We start from the raw sequence: 17,770 nt of genomic DNA on the forward strand, positions 1-17,770 counted from the left end.
GTTTTCATAAGAATAGCTGAAGGCAGAAACTGGCCCTGGAAAGCTGATGGAAGAAACAGTATTTACAAAACTTGTGTGTTATATAAGCAGAGGGGGCAAAAAGGACAGTAATCACAGGAACAACTCTCTTGTTGAAACAGTTTTTCTTCTAGGGCAATAGCATTATTTCTTTTATGGCAAATTGGGCTGCTTTGTTGTTTTAATGGATTTATAAATTGACTTTGTTATTAGCAGTGACTCCACTATTGTGATGTTAAATATCAGGAAAATGGCCTGCTGTGTTGCAGCCACCTCTTGTTAGAAGTACCTTTCCCCTCTTTTCTAAGAGACTGGGTTTTGAAAACCCACGGACAAGGACATCATAGAGAATCTGATACAGTTCAGTCCAAAAGCTAAATTAGCGCAACTGATAATTTCATTCTGGTGATCAGAGACTCCCAGGGGGAAATCTGAAACATCTGTAACAGCCAGACTTGAAGCCTAACAATAAGTGAAAATCAGAGATGTTTGGAAACTTATTTTTCATCTCACTGGTAGGTAGGAATGTTATAATAGTGCATTAAAAAAAAAAATCTTTGGGTCAAACTAAAATGTAACGTCTTGGTCCAATTGTAAGAATACATTTTTTTAAGTAAAAGAAAATGGACATTTCTAAATGAAAAGCCACACAAAATTGAGAGACAAATCTAAGTATTTAAGAACACTGGTGAAGATGTTCAGACTGCTCAGCAAAGATTTTTGCTTTTATTTTCAGTGTGAGAGTTGGCACTATAGGCATGCTTCTGTGGTATGGTTTGAACTACCTTACTCCTTCACAAATCAGATGATTTGGTAGGCGCTGGAATGGGCTGACCAGGGAGGTGGCTGAGTCACTGATTTAGTTGGGCAATTAATGAGGCAGGAATTATAAAATATGTAGTTAATTTTATTTCTGGAAAGCCCTGCCCACCACTAAATTTGGGTTCTAATTTGGTTGGGAAAAGCGTCACAAGAATGCTTATGGGCAGTTCATTCATTTAGGAGAATCAGAACATTTGGGAAAGTTTAGCCACAAAATGGCTTTGCCCCACTTACGAATAGGTAGCCTGGAGCCCTAGGGAACGTCTGTGCTACTTACTGTGGTGGGGTAGCAATTTGAAGATGGTCCCTGGCTCCTTTGTGCCAGTGTTGGAACTGCCCAGCCATTGAGAGGCTTCTAGATCTTCCCAGGGTGCTGGGAAAGAGGCAGATGATCTCTGGCCTGATCCTCGTTCCTCTTGGCATGGAGGTTTGCAGAGGTGCAGGCAGGATCTCTTGCAGATGTGCAGAGAGTGTGATGTCAGTGGCAGTTCTTGCCACATTGTGAGGCACTTAAATGCTTTCTCGTAGGAAACTTGAGGCACTTAAGTTTCTGGGTAGTTCAAGCCCAAAACATCAGGGCTAAGCTGGTCTGAAGCACTAGGCAGAGCAGAACACGTTGTCCAAGAGCAGTGAGGCAGAGGCAGCTCTGTGAGGCAGAAGCAGCTCAACTGCTTGCAACTTAGCTCAATACATATTATTTGCCCAAGTGCAATGGCTCCTTTGGCCACAGAGATTCACCAGTCACAATGGCATTTGCAAAACTGACCATATTAGGTGAAACCAGGGCTTGCTCACCCTTATTTGGGCAAGACACCTACAAGTACCTAAACATCTGTGAGCACCTGTTTATCACTTTGTGAGGGGGCATAATGGCCCAAGCCTTTCTTTTCCTCCTATCCTTGCTTCCCCAACAGCAGAAGGGTGAGGCAAGCCAGGACATCTAATCTTGGCCTTCCAGGACAGTCACCACCCCTGGATGTGTTTAAAAGTTGTTTGGATGTGGTGCTTGGGTAAATGATTTAGAGTGAATCTTGTAGAGTAGGGATATTGGTTGGACTTGGATAGGGCTGGGTGATAGGTTGGACTGGATGATCTTGGAGGTCTCTTCCAACCTGGTTGATTCTATGATCCTGAGGGTCTTTTCCAACCTGAATGTCTCTATGATTCTGTGAAATATCTTGTTTTCTGAAGGTGTTTCCTAAAGTCCAGCAGAAATCACTGATGCTGTTTACTATTATCAGTTACTAGTTCTTGAAAGGCAATAGTTGCATCTGTGAACCTCTGTTTAGGTAGAATCTTGAAAAAATTGTTTAGACAAAGTTACTCCATAGTTACCCTGCTGCAAAAGAGGCAGACATTCACTGAGTTCATGGATCTGCTTAGTGGCATTATGAGAGCAACTGAGGTGTAGAGGCAAATGTAGGGAAGGTCTGGACTGCTTTGGATGGACAATGCTTTGCTCCGATCAGGTGAAACAGTGCTCTCAGTGCTCTCTGCCCTGCTTATGCTGTTGATCTCAGTGCTCTTCTCTTGTCTTCATTGTGCTATATTTTGGTTGAGACATAGACATAAAATGGAGAAAAGCAATCATCCACACTCACAATGCACACACCCATACCCACAGTACCAGCTGGGTATTGCCAGATGTTAACTGATGTTTGGTATCTTGTTAATTCCTCAGACATAGGAATCTCTAGATTTATCTTGTCTTTAGCATTTGACTAATTCTGAGTGGAAGACATTAATCAGAGTAACATTTACAAGGTGATCAAAACCACGAGCATGTGAAAACCTAATTCTGCTGAATCTGAAGGAGATTCTGATCCTTTCCGATCATGAGTAGTTTGATCAACACCTGACCTGAAATTTTCCACAACAGTTTCTTGGGGAAGCACACACAAAAATATTCTTCTCTGTGAAGAACGTTTTATAGCAAGGACAGTGGTAAGGTCAATCCACAAAACTGTGAGCTGAAAGCTCCTCAGGCAAGAAACATATTGCAGAAAAGTTAGAGGCAAACTTCAATGAGAGTATCAGCAGAACAATTACAAAGCAAAAAGTAGTCAGGAAATCTTCCACAATCTGGAATTGTGACATCATTCTGGTATTGAGGACAAGAAACTCCAGCTTCATATTTATTATCTTTTCCTTCACACATGTGGTTTTCATAGTTTCTGGAATAAAAACATGAAGGCAATCCTATAAACTCCACTATATTTCATCACATGTAAATCACAATATAGCTGGTTTGCCAATAAAAACAAAACACTTTCTGCTCATCTCTACTTTTTGTCTTACTTTTGCTTTCTTGCACATTTTTGTTTTAAACCAGTTCCCAATAAGTGTCTCTTCATTGTACTGAAAATGCACATGATTTCAGCTGATACTAACAATCTCAGACTCTATAGCATTAAGACAAGAACAAAACAAGGACTAATGCTTACCTCTCCGCTGAGTAAGCCTGTGACTCCTGTGTTAGATATACACAACTGCTACCAGTATGGCACACATTTCAGCGTTAATAATGAGCTCAAACACTTTGTAGCATCTTGTGTTTTCCTTGAAACCATGTTCCAGAAGCTTTTTTAATCTAAGGTGGCATCTTTCACAAGAAAATATCCAGCATGTCTTCATGTTGAAACAAATTGATAACATGACCTGAGTGCTTTCTAATGACTCTGACATCAGAGGACAAAGAAGTCACAGTTTGAATTTATTTATCTTAGTCACCTTTTCTCCACAGAAATCTGTTTTTGCCTCTCTCCTGCTCCTTCATAGGTTTATAACTTTTAAACTCATTGGCCAATTCCAACCAAAGTTTACAAAAGAGAAGAGCAGAAGTGTCACAAATTATCTTGACACAAATTTAATGAAACTAAGCAAATGAAAGTAAGTAACTTAATACTTAAGTCCTACCCTAATACAAGATTCCACTAGATTTTTACTAGACACTCAAAATCTTATTTTGGCAAGCTTGATCAATGTACCTGGGGAAATGGCTCCACCGAAATCTCCATCAATCTGCCACAAGGTACAAATCAATATGAAACAAAACTTTATCAGGTCCTGAAAACAGTGCATTTTGCAAGTCTTGTGGGATTTTTCCCCTTCTTTTTGTCTTTTCTTTTCAGCAGGTAATCTCATTCTATTTTTAGGAGTTGTGGTTTGGAATGTTTTGTGATTAAAATCTGCCAAGGTTTCCATCCAACAGGCGTTGCAGTAAATACGCTCCCTTTAGAATTAATTTACTAAATTAAATTACCTCTGTAGTGAGCAAGGCTTTCACAGCCATGGGCTGTCCATCTCAAACACAAAATGCAGCCATATGGTCATTACAGTGTGGTGCAAGTTTCAAGAGAAAAAATATTTACTGAGGAGGAGGGAAATTACAGCATTTCTCTGAGTTGAAAGAAATCTGTGTAAATAAAGATACCCTCTGCTTCCATAACCCAATTATAGTATTGATGTATGTGATCTGAAAATTATATGCTGTGAAAATAACAAGCTGTTAGAGATAGGCAACTGACTGGCTCTCCATTATTTCAGACACATGTAGGATAATTATGTCCTCCAACATAGATCTTAATTTGAATGGTTCCAAAAGAAAAGCCTTTATTTCTAGAAAGCTATTTTAATCCTAGGGTACTAAATAAACAAAGCCTGTGAGGGTAAGATAGCAACAGCTCTACTGGGTGAAAATGGATCTGCAGAAGAAGGACCGACACCTGTTCTTTGAGACACATCTTCTTGTGTCTTAAAGTACGCTCCAAGAGACAGTGCCTGGCCTGTTTTCTCATGTGGTGGGTAACAACAGTCTTTGCACTGGTAGAAGCCACATGGTATGAATAATATTTCAGGAAGAAATCTTATCATATTGCCCAACACCACCTTGCAAGGAGAAAACACTGTGATAGAAGGCATGTGTGTGGGTTTTGCCAGGCCATTTGGCATAAAGCTCAGTCACAGCAGCATCACCAGGAAGCTTTGTGGTTTTGGATGCACTGATCTCCTGTGCACTATAGGTAAACATCAGACCCAATAGCAATGGGTTGTTTCTGTGCAAAAATACCCACGCAGAGCCAATAAATACATGAACCCTAATTTTAACAAATTGCTACTATCAGCTGTCTGTGTTTGGGACAAAGGAAAGATTTCCCTTAAGATTTTGTGCTGGCACCCTAGAAATACGGGCCAAGTGCTGTGGTTACTTTGTTAAAAAACCCTTTTAGCAGAAAGCAGAAATTGCTATAAGCATCCCCAAAGAAGCTAACCTGAAAACAGTCCTGTAAATCATGGGATTTCTGATTTCAAGTGCATTTATGAGTTTCCTGCAGTCTTGCAGAGGGGCCAGCTCCCTGATGCCACATATCCAGCAACAGATAGCTTGAAGACTGCCACAGTTTGGACAGATTTTGTTGAAGCTGAGCACTGAGCTTGAAATTTGGTAATGAGAAGAAATGGGCTAATTTTCTGTGCAATGTATTTGTTAGCATTATTTCGTTAGGATAAGGGACTAAAAATGAAGTGATTTTAATATTCTGCTACTATCCCTTGTGTGCACACATATTCAGACACACAGGCAATGGAGAAAGTGAGGGGTAAGCTAAAGTACTGTCACCACAAATTAGGAGGATATTCTGATTTATATTGGAGTGCAGTGTTTGTATGGGAATTCAGTCTGTCAGGCTGTACTCTAGTCTTAGTGGTTTGAACCTACCAGATTGTGAAGGCTGAAGAGAGTCTTTTAAATGGAAGAATAAGATAATTAGTTTGCGTTATTACTATCAGACACCAGAGTAAAGCTGAGAAAGTATCTTCTGTAGGCTTATTCATTTTTTGCAGTAATTTTGTAGACAGATTCATGTAGGAATTTTTGAGCTACTGTTTAATCTGCAGGACTGAGTGAGACTGGGTATTTTCTGACCATGGCAAAGAAAACCTTGAGAAATTAGGTGCACCAACCTGACGTTTTCTGAACATTGTAAATATTGCCAAGTTATACCATTTGGTGAGCAAGCTGAAAGTGCAACGTGTCCCCTGAGTTTTTCCTAAGGCTCTTTCAAAGCGCCATCTTTCTGTTTCTGTGCCCCAGTAGAGACTGGCTGTGAAGCTAACGTGTGACAAATTTGGGAATGACTCATCAGCTGCTTGCTACTGTGCATATATTGTATATCATTACCCTTGTCTTACAAGCAGCCTCCAGATCTAGCACACAGTTGTGAGTCAAGCTAATGTTTTGAAATGAGGGAGTTCTGTGGAGAAAACGAGTGTGCTGGCGGCACTGTATACTGAAAAAAGGCACCTCAGGTGAGAAGCTCCTGTGTAATCAGCTGCCACTGCTTGAACTCAGGAGAAAAAAGCATCCCAAGAACCTAATAAGAGTGTTCAATTTGTAAGTTTTATAGACAGGAATGACTCAGAATGAATGTTGAAGCCTCAAGAGCACAGGTTAAGCTCACTTATTTGAAAAATACAATTGAAATTCAAATTAAAATAATAATTTGAATAAATACTCTAAGGTCTGTTCAAGCACTAAGATGGGACTTGCAGCTTCCTGAATCTCTCTATGTGGGATGTGACTTTCTGTCTGCTATAAGTATTTTACTTCCTCCTTATGTGGAAAACCACTTGACAGATGACATAACTGTAGCAGAGAGTACTGGTTTGGTTGGTTTGCTCTGTGACATGCAGGACCTTATTGGCAGGAGGGCGAGACCTCCTTCCCTTGGAGAGTTACGGGACTTGCTCAAGAGTAAGCAAGAAAATTGGATGTTTTTGTGAAGTGTAGACAGCAGTGGGGTCAGTTTGTAAGTAATGGGTGAAATTTCCCATTCGTGGGTTAAAATCACACATGGTTTTGTGGACACTCATGTTATAGTGGAAGGGGCTGAAAAGGACAAGCTGCCTGTATTGCTGTAGTGGAGAGCAATGCTGTCCAGAGGGTACAGGGAAATAACAAAAAGGTCGTGCAGGGCGAGACCTGCACTTTCTAATGTGTCACCATAACTCAGAATGTAGCTGATGCTTTCCTACTTTCTGTTTCCCAAGAATATGCACTGTGCTCAACGTTGGACTCAAATGTTGAAGTCCTTTTTGAACTCAATCCTCTTTGAACTAGTGTGACCACTAAGGAAACCTGGGGAAGTTTAAAGAAGAAAACAACTTATCTTTTCCTTCTCCTTGCTGGATGGATGCCCTTATTTTGTTTTGGACCATTCAGCTTTATTTTTCCTAGGGAAATTTTATTTTTTATTCTTTCAAATATTTGGTCAGCTTCTTATTTTTTTCAGATGCAGGAGCTTTGACTATTTCTCTTTGAAATGCCATAACTAACCCCTTTTTTCCTTTGGGCAATGTACTTGGCTCTTCAATTATGATGTCCCACAAGTTGCCTAGGAAAATAGCCAAGAACATGTCTAGCTTGTTGATGTTAGGTGGGATTGCTACAATTATGGAGTTCCCATTAGAGGTGCTGAAAGATATAGACAGACTCTTGTTTAGTGTGTGAAGGATGTGTGCCTGGGACAGCACACAAGACCATAGTGCTGAGGGCTCCTTCCCTGCTGTAACATCTTCCTTGTTGTCCAGCTTTGCTGTCCTTGCAAATTTGCCCTAGTCAGTGCCATTCTAAATTGAAAATAACCCACTTGAGCTCATGGAGCTGCAGAGATGGTGAGGTCAGGAAAGTGAGTCTTCTTTTCCTTCGTCTGAGAGTGAGCTGGCTCTACTGTTGCTTTAGTAGGGTAATTGTTTTGTTTCCTGGTGTTACTATTTGTTGCTTTATCCTCTGGGGTTGCTTTTACAAGCACAGATGTTTTACTTTTTAGGGCAAATCCTCTGTGATGTTGAAATTAACTAAATGTGAAGGTTTTGCCTTGCTTCTTTTATATAGTGTTTTCTTTGCTTTACATCAGCCTTGCTTCCAGGTTTTTTCCCGCATGAAGAATGCCAAAACAGCGCCATAAACTTGGTCTCCTTGCTTTCCACCAGACCACATGTTACTTTATCCTTTCTGACCTTTTAACAGTAATGCTTGATTTTTTTTATTTAGTTGTTCTCTGAAAGAATGATCTTATTTCACCCAGTACTCTCCATTACACTGTGATAGTTTGGTGTTTCTGTTGATTTTTTCCCCCAGTAGTTAATATCTGCCAATTCTGGAAACATAACAGCAAATTTAATACCATCCTATCATAACACAAATTTTGTATGCAGACACAGACTTTACCAGGATATAATAGATGCCTATTGCTCTACTTTCAAAACCCTGCACTCAAATACACTCTCATGGAAAAAAGAAGCTGATGAGTCCTCGGTACCAGAAGAGTCTGAGACTATCAACAGATTTTTTTCATGACTATCAAGCTGCATTACTTCTGCTGCTAAAACGTGGTCTTGCCCATGGGGGGCACTCAGGAGGCAGTGCATCCGTTTAGAAAGATGAGTTTGTGGTACCACTCATAAAAGAAAGATTTAAAAAGTGTTGGTTAAAAACCCTTCAGTGTATTCAGAAATCAGGCTGAATGAACTGCACAATGATACAGCACAGGAAAACTTTGTGTGTGCTGGAGGTGGTGGTTCAGAGCTTCCTTCTTTTGAGTGGGCTCTAGTTTCAAAGATTCGTGAATGGATCATGAAGGCAGAAGTACAACTATCAACTGATAGGTGATTCCAGAAGGGCTACATTATTCTTGCATGAACTACAATGAACGATGCTTTAACAAGCACATGTACAAAACACTAAGTTTGTGTTTATTAAAAATACTAGCTCTGTTTTCACCTTGCAGGCAAAGATCTCAGGCTCTATAGCAGCATCAGCAAACTCAGTCCAACAATAGCTTATGCAAGAGATAGATAGTACTTATGGCCCAGTTCAACTTTACAACACTTCTCTAGTGAAATGTTTAGCTCATATTAAATTGGCTTTAAATGTCTACAAATATATGGCTGACATAAATTTGATTTTACAAATTTAAGGGCCTATATTTAATTGTAGCTTTTAAAACAATTTAAATAGTTCTCGTATTAATCTCTGGTAGCTTGGTTAGACACTGGATGGTTGAAGTAAGTTGGCTCACAAAAGGTGCTGCACTACAGCAGACAGCTGTTCCCACACTCCATGTAAAGCTATCTGTCTACTCAGCAAACATGCCTTGAATCTCATTGCATTATACCATCATTCCAAGGAAAAAAGGAAAAAAAACCCAAACTGTTCTTTTATTAATTCAAGTGTCATTCCTCTTTTAATTCACACATTCCCAGCTAACATTTAATTAAAACAGATAACTGGTTTTATTTTTCTTCTAGTTGCATTTCAATTCCTGTTGTTGCTTCACTACTGATTTTACTTTCACAATTGATTGGAATTTTTTTTCTTCCTTTAATACCAGTCTTTAAATACTTGCTTGCCACAGGGATTCTCAGTGCTTATTACACTGGACTATGTAATGTGAGATTCTGCAGTGGCAGATCTAATGGATGATCTGCTCTATAAATCTCCACATGGGCACATACGCTACCAGTGTTTTAGCTGCTTGTCTTATACTATGATTTTTACAGTTGTTTCCTTCATTACAAAGCTACCAGATATCACAGGAGTTATACCAAGTAGCCACAAGGAAAAGATCATTTCCTTGCTAAGAGTGTCAAATTGTCATGTCTTCAGCACGATAGCTACTGAACAGTACCACCACTTGGAAGGCTTTTGTTTTTCTGTGAATATGGAGACAGAGTAAATTTATGCTCAAGGAAGGTTTATTGTTAACCTGCTGTGGCATCATTATTCAGTGATTCCCTGTTTCCTGACAGCAAGTGTTATGAACATCATGCTGACTACCTTACAGATTGGGAAGTGTAACATAAGCCACACAATGAAGTTACCTTGGCATTATTGAAAAAACCAAAATAAAATAAGAAAGGGTGCTACTATTAAGGCTAAGATAACATTGTCCACTTGTGGTAATATGATGTGATGGATTAGGCAAAATTAATAATCTGTATTCATTTTGATATCCAGGCAATGATTGCTAATAACTATAAAAACTGATTATTAACATAAAAACTCACCAGAAAACTTATTCACAGGGTTCAAAATGCACAGGTTGGAAATTTCTGCATGCAGGGAACAGGCAAAACTGGATCACTTATTTCTTAAAGTGGCAAATGCAAATACTATACTGGAAGAGGCTCTTAAGTATTTACTCACAAAGTATAAACCAGACAGTACCCAAAGCGTGTGGAGGGGTTGCTGTTAGAGTTTCCCAGGCTCTTTTCTCAGGAAGCCGGGAGCCTATAGCATAGTCTCTGCCCTGGTTCCTCTGGATGATCTGTGTATCTCCAGGGCTTCCTGTCTTGACAGGAGACTTGCAGAGGGGCAGGCAGGATGCAATGTGGTGTGCAGTCTTGGCCCAATGTCACGTTGGCTATGCAGGCCAATTGTGTGCAGGCATTTAGAACCTGTTCCTGGCAAGCTCTCCAGGCAAATTCAGGATGCAAATTGAGGCAGCAGCAGCCCCCTGTGCTACCTGCTCATCCATTTTATCAATATCCAGCCCGAGACTAATGGGGCATTGGACACAGGTTAGACAATCAGAATGGCACTTTGCCAAGTCTCACTGTATTAGATGAAGCCATGGCTTTTGCCCTCCCCTCCCTCCCATGGGTGCCTCCCCCAGAACAGAAGCAGGGGAGCAGGGGAACATGCCTGGGCAAGGCAGGGCATGGATAAGCCCTGGTGTTTGCCCTATCAGGCCTACCACCACATACGGCATCTTTTTTATTTTCTCTTTATCAGAATGCTGCCCATCAGAACTTATTATGACTACCTATAGCAAAGTTGAATGAAGAAAGAACTGAAACTCATGAAGATATTTCTTTCTGTCAAACTACTCAGTTTAGCAGCATGCATCTAAACTATCCTCATTTCAGGGCCAAAATTGCCTCGCTCATTAAAAAGCACACTCAAGGAGGCATGCCCTGTCCCCAGGGAGGATAATGGGCTTTCAGTGGTTCTGAGCACAAGTTAATGGTGCTCCAGCTCTAGGCCAGGGGTTCTTCCTGGTTTGCAGTGGTTCAGTGAGGGGGAGACCTATGAGGCTGTGAAACTGCAATGCCTGGCAGTAAAAGTGGAAAAGCCCACTGATAAAGACACGACATTGTCTAAACCTAGCTACAAGTGCAAGTTCAAAGTCCTGATTCCCCTTTAGCCTCCATAGTGCTGTGTAGCTACTAGCTTTTCCCCTTCATTAGTTCAAAAAAAATTGATATCTTTGACATCTGAGCCTGAATTATACTAACTGGTAGTGATCCAGCAATCCTGTTACTGATGCTCAAATCCCTCATAGAAATGTCAATAATGTCTCCACAACTTCCCATCAAAAGGGTAAAAAAAAAAAGTTTTGCTTACACAAAACCCTAAGGGCCCCACAACTGAATCTTTACACACTGTTACAGCCAAAATGTAGCCATGCAAATGTTTCATACATGTTTTGTGTTCCCAAACCTGACTGTGGCTGAAACGTGGCACTTGGCCTTTTGCTGTTTCATGCTCCTATCTATAAAGCCACCAGGCTGTCCAGAGAGGACCTCAGAAAGTTGTTTGCATTTTCCAGAGCTGGAGTGGCCAGAGGCAGTCAGGATGGGAGATACAGCACTGAGGAGTATTTACAAATACTTCAGAATATTCTCCTCTGAGTCTGGGGTTTTTTTCCATTCCCATTGTGAACTGAAAAGAGCCTGGAGATAGTAGTTTGCAGTAAGACAGTCATTAGAAAACAAGAAAATGTAAGTGGTAGGGCAGGAATTTAAAGCAAAATGCTTTGTTTGATGCTTCTGAAATATTGGAATAAATTCCCATGCATTGTGTCTATATGCTTAGGAGTCTATAAGCAATCACAACAGGCAGGCCTCTTATTTGTGCCGGGATAAAAGGGAACAGAAGGGGAGATACTTCAGGTTCATTAGTGAAGACCTGCTCTAGAAATGGTAACCAACCTATTAAAGCAAATGTCAGTCCAGCTGTAGGATTGCAGTGAAGGTGAACTTTATTTGTGAAATAAATTTTGTCTCCTTGAGATTTGATTAGAGATTGGATTGCTCCAAGTGAAAAGGATTGCCTACCCTGTAACCGAACTGAACTACAAAGGAAAGTGTCACTGTAAATACTAAGGCACTGACCTCACAGCTGATGCTTTACTAACACCAAAGAGCCCAGGAACTCACCTTCCAGGGCCATTAAAGAAGAATTTATCCTCTAAGAGGAATGAATGAAATGGCTGTAAAATTCCTACCCCAGTTCCTACAGGGATGTAGTTTGAGTTAGCTTGATCTTCATGACAAAAATTATGGAACCACTCAGTGCAGAGTCCTCAGGGTGTTACGAAGCCCGAGGGATGCTTGGTACGTGGGTCATCCTGACAGACAGCTGTCTAAACCTGCCAGAGACACATAGAGACTTCACAGCTCTCTCAGTGGTTCACTGCTCCTACAATTAGAAAGTTCTTTCCTAGTATCTCCTTTGAATTTTATTTGCTGTAGTTTCAGCCTGTTACTCTTTGAGCTCTGGGCTGGTGAATGCTGGTGCCTACACAGGGCTCCTGTCAAGCAGCAGTCGCTGTCCCTTTGAACTTTGGTGGTGTTTCCTTTGACTAGAACATGTGATAAAGGCAGTGAGGAATTAGCATCTACATAAAATGCTTTAAACTCTTCTAGATGCATAATGTGCATGGGGATAAGGAACTGTTTAAAGCAAGACAAGCTGTTAGCTGTGATTTAAACGACCCCAGGAAAATCCTTGGTTTCTGTGGGAAGAATGAGAGCTCCAGCACACTTAAATACAAGGGCTGATGAACACTTTCAGAGTGAGAATCTCCTACCGTAAATATCTGTTTCAAACAGCATGAGACAGTGTATGCATGTTCCATCTCTGCAGATATACTTTAACTTATTAGATGGTTAAAGGTCACATTTGCTTTTTTTTCATTGTCATTATGCAGATCCTTGCAGTTCTTTTATAAATGCAATGATGTAAATGATTCATAAGTGCAGAGATGCCAGCTGTCAGTGCCACAACCAGGTAAATCCTAGTTCATGATGGTCTTCTCTTTCACAGACACAGCAAAGGATGTAGCTGTGCAGTAAGTGCACCAGGTTGTGGTAATACTGCCGAAGCTTGTTTGAATTTCAGGGTAAATCTGGCAGTTGAAAATGAGTTAAGATAGCCAAAGACAAAATACTGATCAAAGCAATTTTTCCCCTTCTTGTAATCTGGAAAGTGCACCTTAGGTGCTTAATTAGGATCAAACCAGGCAAAAAATATACTGGAAAAAAAAAAATCTTGACAGTGCATCTGAAAACAGAAGACTCTGCCTCTTGTAGGAGCAAGTTTAGGGATGTCAGCCATAGCAAAAATCAATGCTGTAATAAGATGGACTGATGGTGTATCAGAATAGCTACTATTAGCTACTGCCTCATGTGGAACCTGCCAGTGAGCACATATTTTAATGTCACTTGTTTCTGAGGTTACAAACATTTTTATCCGAAATGACTGTCATTTTTGAGGAAGAGCTTGGCCTCCTCAGCCAGGATGTTAAAGAAGCTGGGATTCACTCTTAGCCTGTTTCTGGCAGTGTATATTATCTCTGGAGAAGCTGTTGTGGAAGAGAAAGCTTCTGCTGGAAATCTGTCTTGAAAGTTATGAGTTGCCTGTTGAGAGTTTGGGACCCATCTCTTAGAGCACAATCTGGTGACAAAAATCTGCAGAATGATGGATCCTGGAGGTCAGCAGCAGTCTGTTGCTCTCTTTACAAGAAGGCCTCTATGCATTTCATCTGGAAGATCTTCATTCTAACACTGAAAAAAATAGCATTGCTGTTATGAGTTAACTGACTGGGGCTTATCAACCTGTCTGATTTTTCCTGCTTTCTCAAGTCTGTAGAGGTCTAGCTGTAAAGGAATCTGGAGCAGCCTATAGGAGCTATGTAAAATCTGGTTTATACTTCTTCCGAATAGCAGGGGAAAAGTAATTTCCAGCTGTCAGGACTGATTAGCGCAGTTTGACTGTGAACTGATAGCAGCTGTTGTATTATCCAGGTTTCATGTACTTCATGTCTATTTGCATATGGATTTGACTGTGTGATTATCTACTGGCATAAAGCACATTGAAAGAAAAAAAAAGCATGAGTAAATTCAGAGAAAAGAGTTCTACAACCTGCTTCTGTATTTCAATCTAAATCTACCATTTTGCAGCAAAAGTTGTTTTTTTCTATTCTAAGTAGACCAGCTAGAAACCTTGGAGCCACATTTGTTTGAGCTCTTGCAGTGTAGAGATTTCCCAAGGAAACCCACAGTACTGAGTGAGTGAAGGTCAGGTCAAGTGTAATTCAGCATTTAACAATAGGCTTTACATACTAAAAAATTAGCCCCAAGTGAGGAAAGCATGAACAAAATTAATGTAAACATATCCACTGCTAGTGTGCTTTATTTAGAAGACTGCAATACACTGACTCACGCTGCATTGGTATGGTACTTAGACCCAAGCAGGGCTTTAAGATGGCAGCACATCTCTGCTAGCACTGGAAGCAGCATGCATTTTAATGCTGACTGCACCCAAATCATGCCTTGTAGCAATCACAACACCCCCTGTCTGCTCTACCTTACTGTTTCATCATAACTTTAAAGCCTCAGCACCGGGCTGATTTTGGAGGCATTCAGCAGCAAGTAACTGTTTAACAGGAAAATGCACTAGGGAGAGAAAAACTTGACTATTTCTCTTGGAATTCTGCCTGAAGTTACAATTTCCATACCTGCCTGGATATGTTCCTGTGCGAACTACCCTAGGTGATCCTGCCTTAGCAGGCAGGTCGGACTTCATGACCTCTAAAGTTCTGTGATTCTATTAGAATCATAATATTAGTCTGAGACTAAGTGAAAAAAAAAAAGGGGGGGGGGGGGGGGGGGAAGGGTTAGCAATCATCTTTTGGCAAGTTTAACAGATCTAGGAGGGACCTTATTTTTACTCTGTTTCATGTAAGGTCACCTCATTTAGAATTTAAAAATCCTAGTATGGCTTCTTATGGTTAGTAGTGAGTTCATGTAAGCTGGTGATTCCAGAAAGCAGATTTTATTTGAACACTGGTATGGTCCTGTGGAGGTCAGTGAGACCCACCTGAGGCCAACTGTAGCCACAGTCAGGGTCAGCTGGTGGGAATGTGCTGCCCAGCGGGAGAAAGAGCCAATTCATTGATGTTTGCAACAGTTTTCTACACAGACAATTGAAGTAGTGAGAACAAATTTAAAGATGAATTTGATGTTTTGAACTTGCCTATTATTTAAAACCAAGGACCCATCTGTTCCTTGGCTAACACTCTGACAAGCATTTAGAGCAGTTACATGACAAATATGCTAAAATGAATCAGCAGAATCTCTTGAACCAGACAGAGTGTTGGAAATGGTTTCTTGTTCTGTATTTCTCATCCATTTTAAAAATCATTCCCATCAGACTAAAGATGTCAAATATGAGTGTTAATTAAACCAAGATTTAGAATAATCAGAAAGTTCTCTTTTTGTATCTGTTGCATATAAAGCTTCATTTAAGAACCACTTTGGTTTGATTTATATGGCAATTTGTAATGATTTCTAGTGGATATTTCACAGACAATGATAAAGTGTCTGAAATGTAATTTCTCCTTGATACAAGCTTTGTCACTTGTTGTAAGTCATCAACCTCGCTCCTGTGCTGCCACTGATATCCTCCACTTGCACACTCAGCATTAACATAGGTATGCTGGAAATGATGGCTTTTGACTTGGAAGTAAGTGTGTTAGCCAACATCTGTTGTCAAACATGGGAACGAAAGCAACCAATGCCCCCGAAACACATTTCTTTTCCTCTGAAATAGCTAGCAGTTTGTAGAAGTGGTTGACAGTTTTAACGTGCAGGAAACGGAAACCACATTATTGCTGGTGCAAAAAATGTCAAATTGGTTATTGAGGAGAATATGATCCCAAGTTGATAAGACTTTCATTTGTAGATGTATGAATATACACACACATTTGTGTGTACATGTAGACAGGTAAGGATATACCTATAGATATTTCAGAGTAATGTGTGTGTTTGTGTGCTGGTATATACATTCCCCCAGGATGCATTCCTAGTTATCATCTAAATATTTTATAGAAGGAGTTACACAATTTCACATCAGTCTAGGAGCTTCCTTTGATCTGAGATAGCTACTGCCAGTTGCTGTGAATTACTTTATAAGCTTTGTGAGCTGTGCATATGAAGTTATGATAACTGTGGCTTATTGGTATGTCACTGAAATGTTTGAGCCCTCCAGGTCTGTTAAGATGGTGTTTTGTTTTGTTTTAGTTTCCACAAATTAAATCCCCCTTGATAAAAAACTAATTTAGCAACCAAAGTGGATCATCATACAGAGAATTAAGGCCATAAATGATAATAGCAAACAATATTGTTAAATTTTAGTCACCCATTTCCCTCATGATTTGTTTTATTTTATAGCTTCTGCATAACTTTGTCTCACTTGATAAACATTCTTTTGTACAGGACCATATTTACCTCCTTGCTGGTGTTTGCTGTGGCAGCAGTGGCAGTATACACAAAGTTATCATCACCCACCAGTGACTCTTCAGTGGAAAGTGATGGCTGGGGTCTTCCAGCAAGTGGCTTCTGGTAAGATTAAATTTTCCCCTGACCCCCTCCTACTTCCCATCTGGACTTCTGAGATCCAAATCCAAATTATAGCAACTAAAAAGTGTGTTTTCTATAGTTCATCTGCAGTTTTACAGCTAGTGCTGAGGTATAACAAGTTGGGCTTTTTCTTCCCGGAACACAAATATTTTGAGAACATAATTTATTGTTATGGGATTAGAGCTTGATATATCCCTTTAAAAAGCAGTGAACTGATTGACTGATTTCCTTTCTCTCCTGTAGTGAAGAGCTTTACCTAAGCAGGAAAAAACTTAAAATCCTTACCAGATTAGGAAAAGAAGGGAGATGCTAATACTTCATTCTAATTTTACCAGGACTTTGGCCAGGACAGGAGCAGGAAGCAGCCAAACAAGTTTGGAACACTGTAATAGCATTTCCTAATCAGAACACCTAGGATTCAGAGGATTGGAAAAAAAATTCAAATTTTCATCAACATTTTTCACCCAGCAGCTCTCCAAAGTTTTCTGTTGGGTGCAGTTAGCAGAATTACATCCCCTTGTGTTCTCAATATTGGGAAAACTGCACTGAAGACATGAGATTTTTGCCAGCGAAAGTTCCCAGAGCATTTACAAACCCATCTAATTTGTTGATGCTTCTATTTGCATATTTTTGGACAAATTGTTGGTGCATCATCTCTTCACTTGCAAAATAACAGCATTGTGGAAAATGAGGTCTTCCCATAAAAAAGGCATTAAAAATCAGATTTGATGATTTTGATAATTGCAGATTTTCCCATATGCTGTGACTGAGCTACCTGAAGTGGACTAATTGAAGAGTCAACATGGGAGATTTTAGTAAGTATTGAAAACAATAAAATGCACATCTAACTTTTCTGTAACACAAACCAGATACACTGCCTGGATGGCAGAAATCAGAAGAATTAATCCAGTGGGGTTTCTCTTTTTGTTTTGTTAAACAAAAAAAATCAGTCATTGGTGGTGGTGGTGAATTCACTAAGAAACTATGTTAATCTTACTTTGTATATATTCTAATACCAAACACTCTGGTTGATTCCATCCTGATTCTCTGTAAATTAGATTATTGTGCTTTCAACATATCCAAGATGGCCTTGATCTTGTTTGAGCAGGTGAAACTCTCAAGAAGAGTTTTGGCCCTATTTTTCACCCACTCTGGGGTCCTGCTTTGGGTTCTGGTGCAGGCGATTTTTATTGTCACAGAATCACACAATGATAGGGGTTTGAAG

General features: G+C 40.0%; 1 long non-coding RNA gene across 2 annotated transcripts in view; it reads left to right on the forward strand.

Moving 5' to 3' along the window:
- Nucleotides 1-17,770, forward strand: part of LOC135176741 (uncharacterized) — a 77,680-nt gene that overhangs the window by 58,882 nt on the left and 1,028 nt on the right. The window contains exons 3-5 of one of the 2 annotated variants that reach the window (XR_010302804.1): nt 12,834-12,913; nt 16,402-16,527; nt 17,293-17,360. This is a non-coding gene — a long non-coding RNA (uncharacterized LOC135176741). The remainder of the gene's footprint in view (nt 1-12,833; nt 12,914-16,401; nt 16,528-17,292; nt 17,361-17,770) is intronic. The other variant, XR_010302803.1, reaches the window with a different exon arrangement.

Source organism: Pogoniulus pusillus, chromosome 7 (assembly GCF_015220805.1).
Source record: "Pogoniulus pusillus isolate bPogPus1 chromosome 7, bPogPus1.pri, whole genome shotgun sequence".
Classification (NCBI taxonomy): Eukaryota; Metazoa; Chordata; class Aves; order Piciformes; family Lybiidae; genus Pogoniulus; species Pogoniulus pusillus.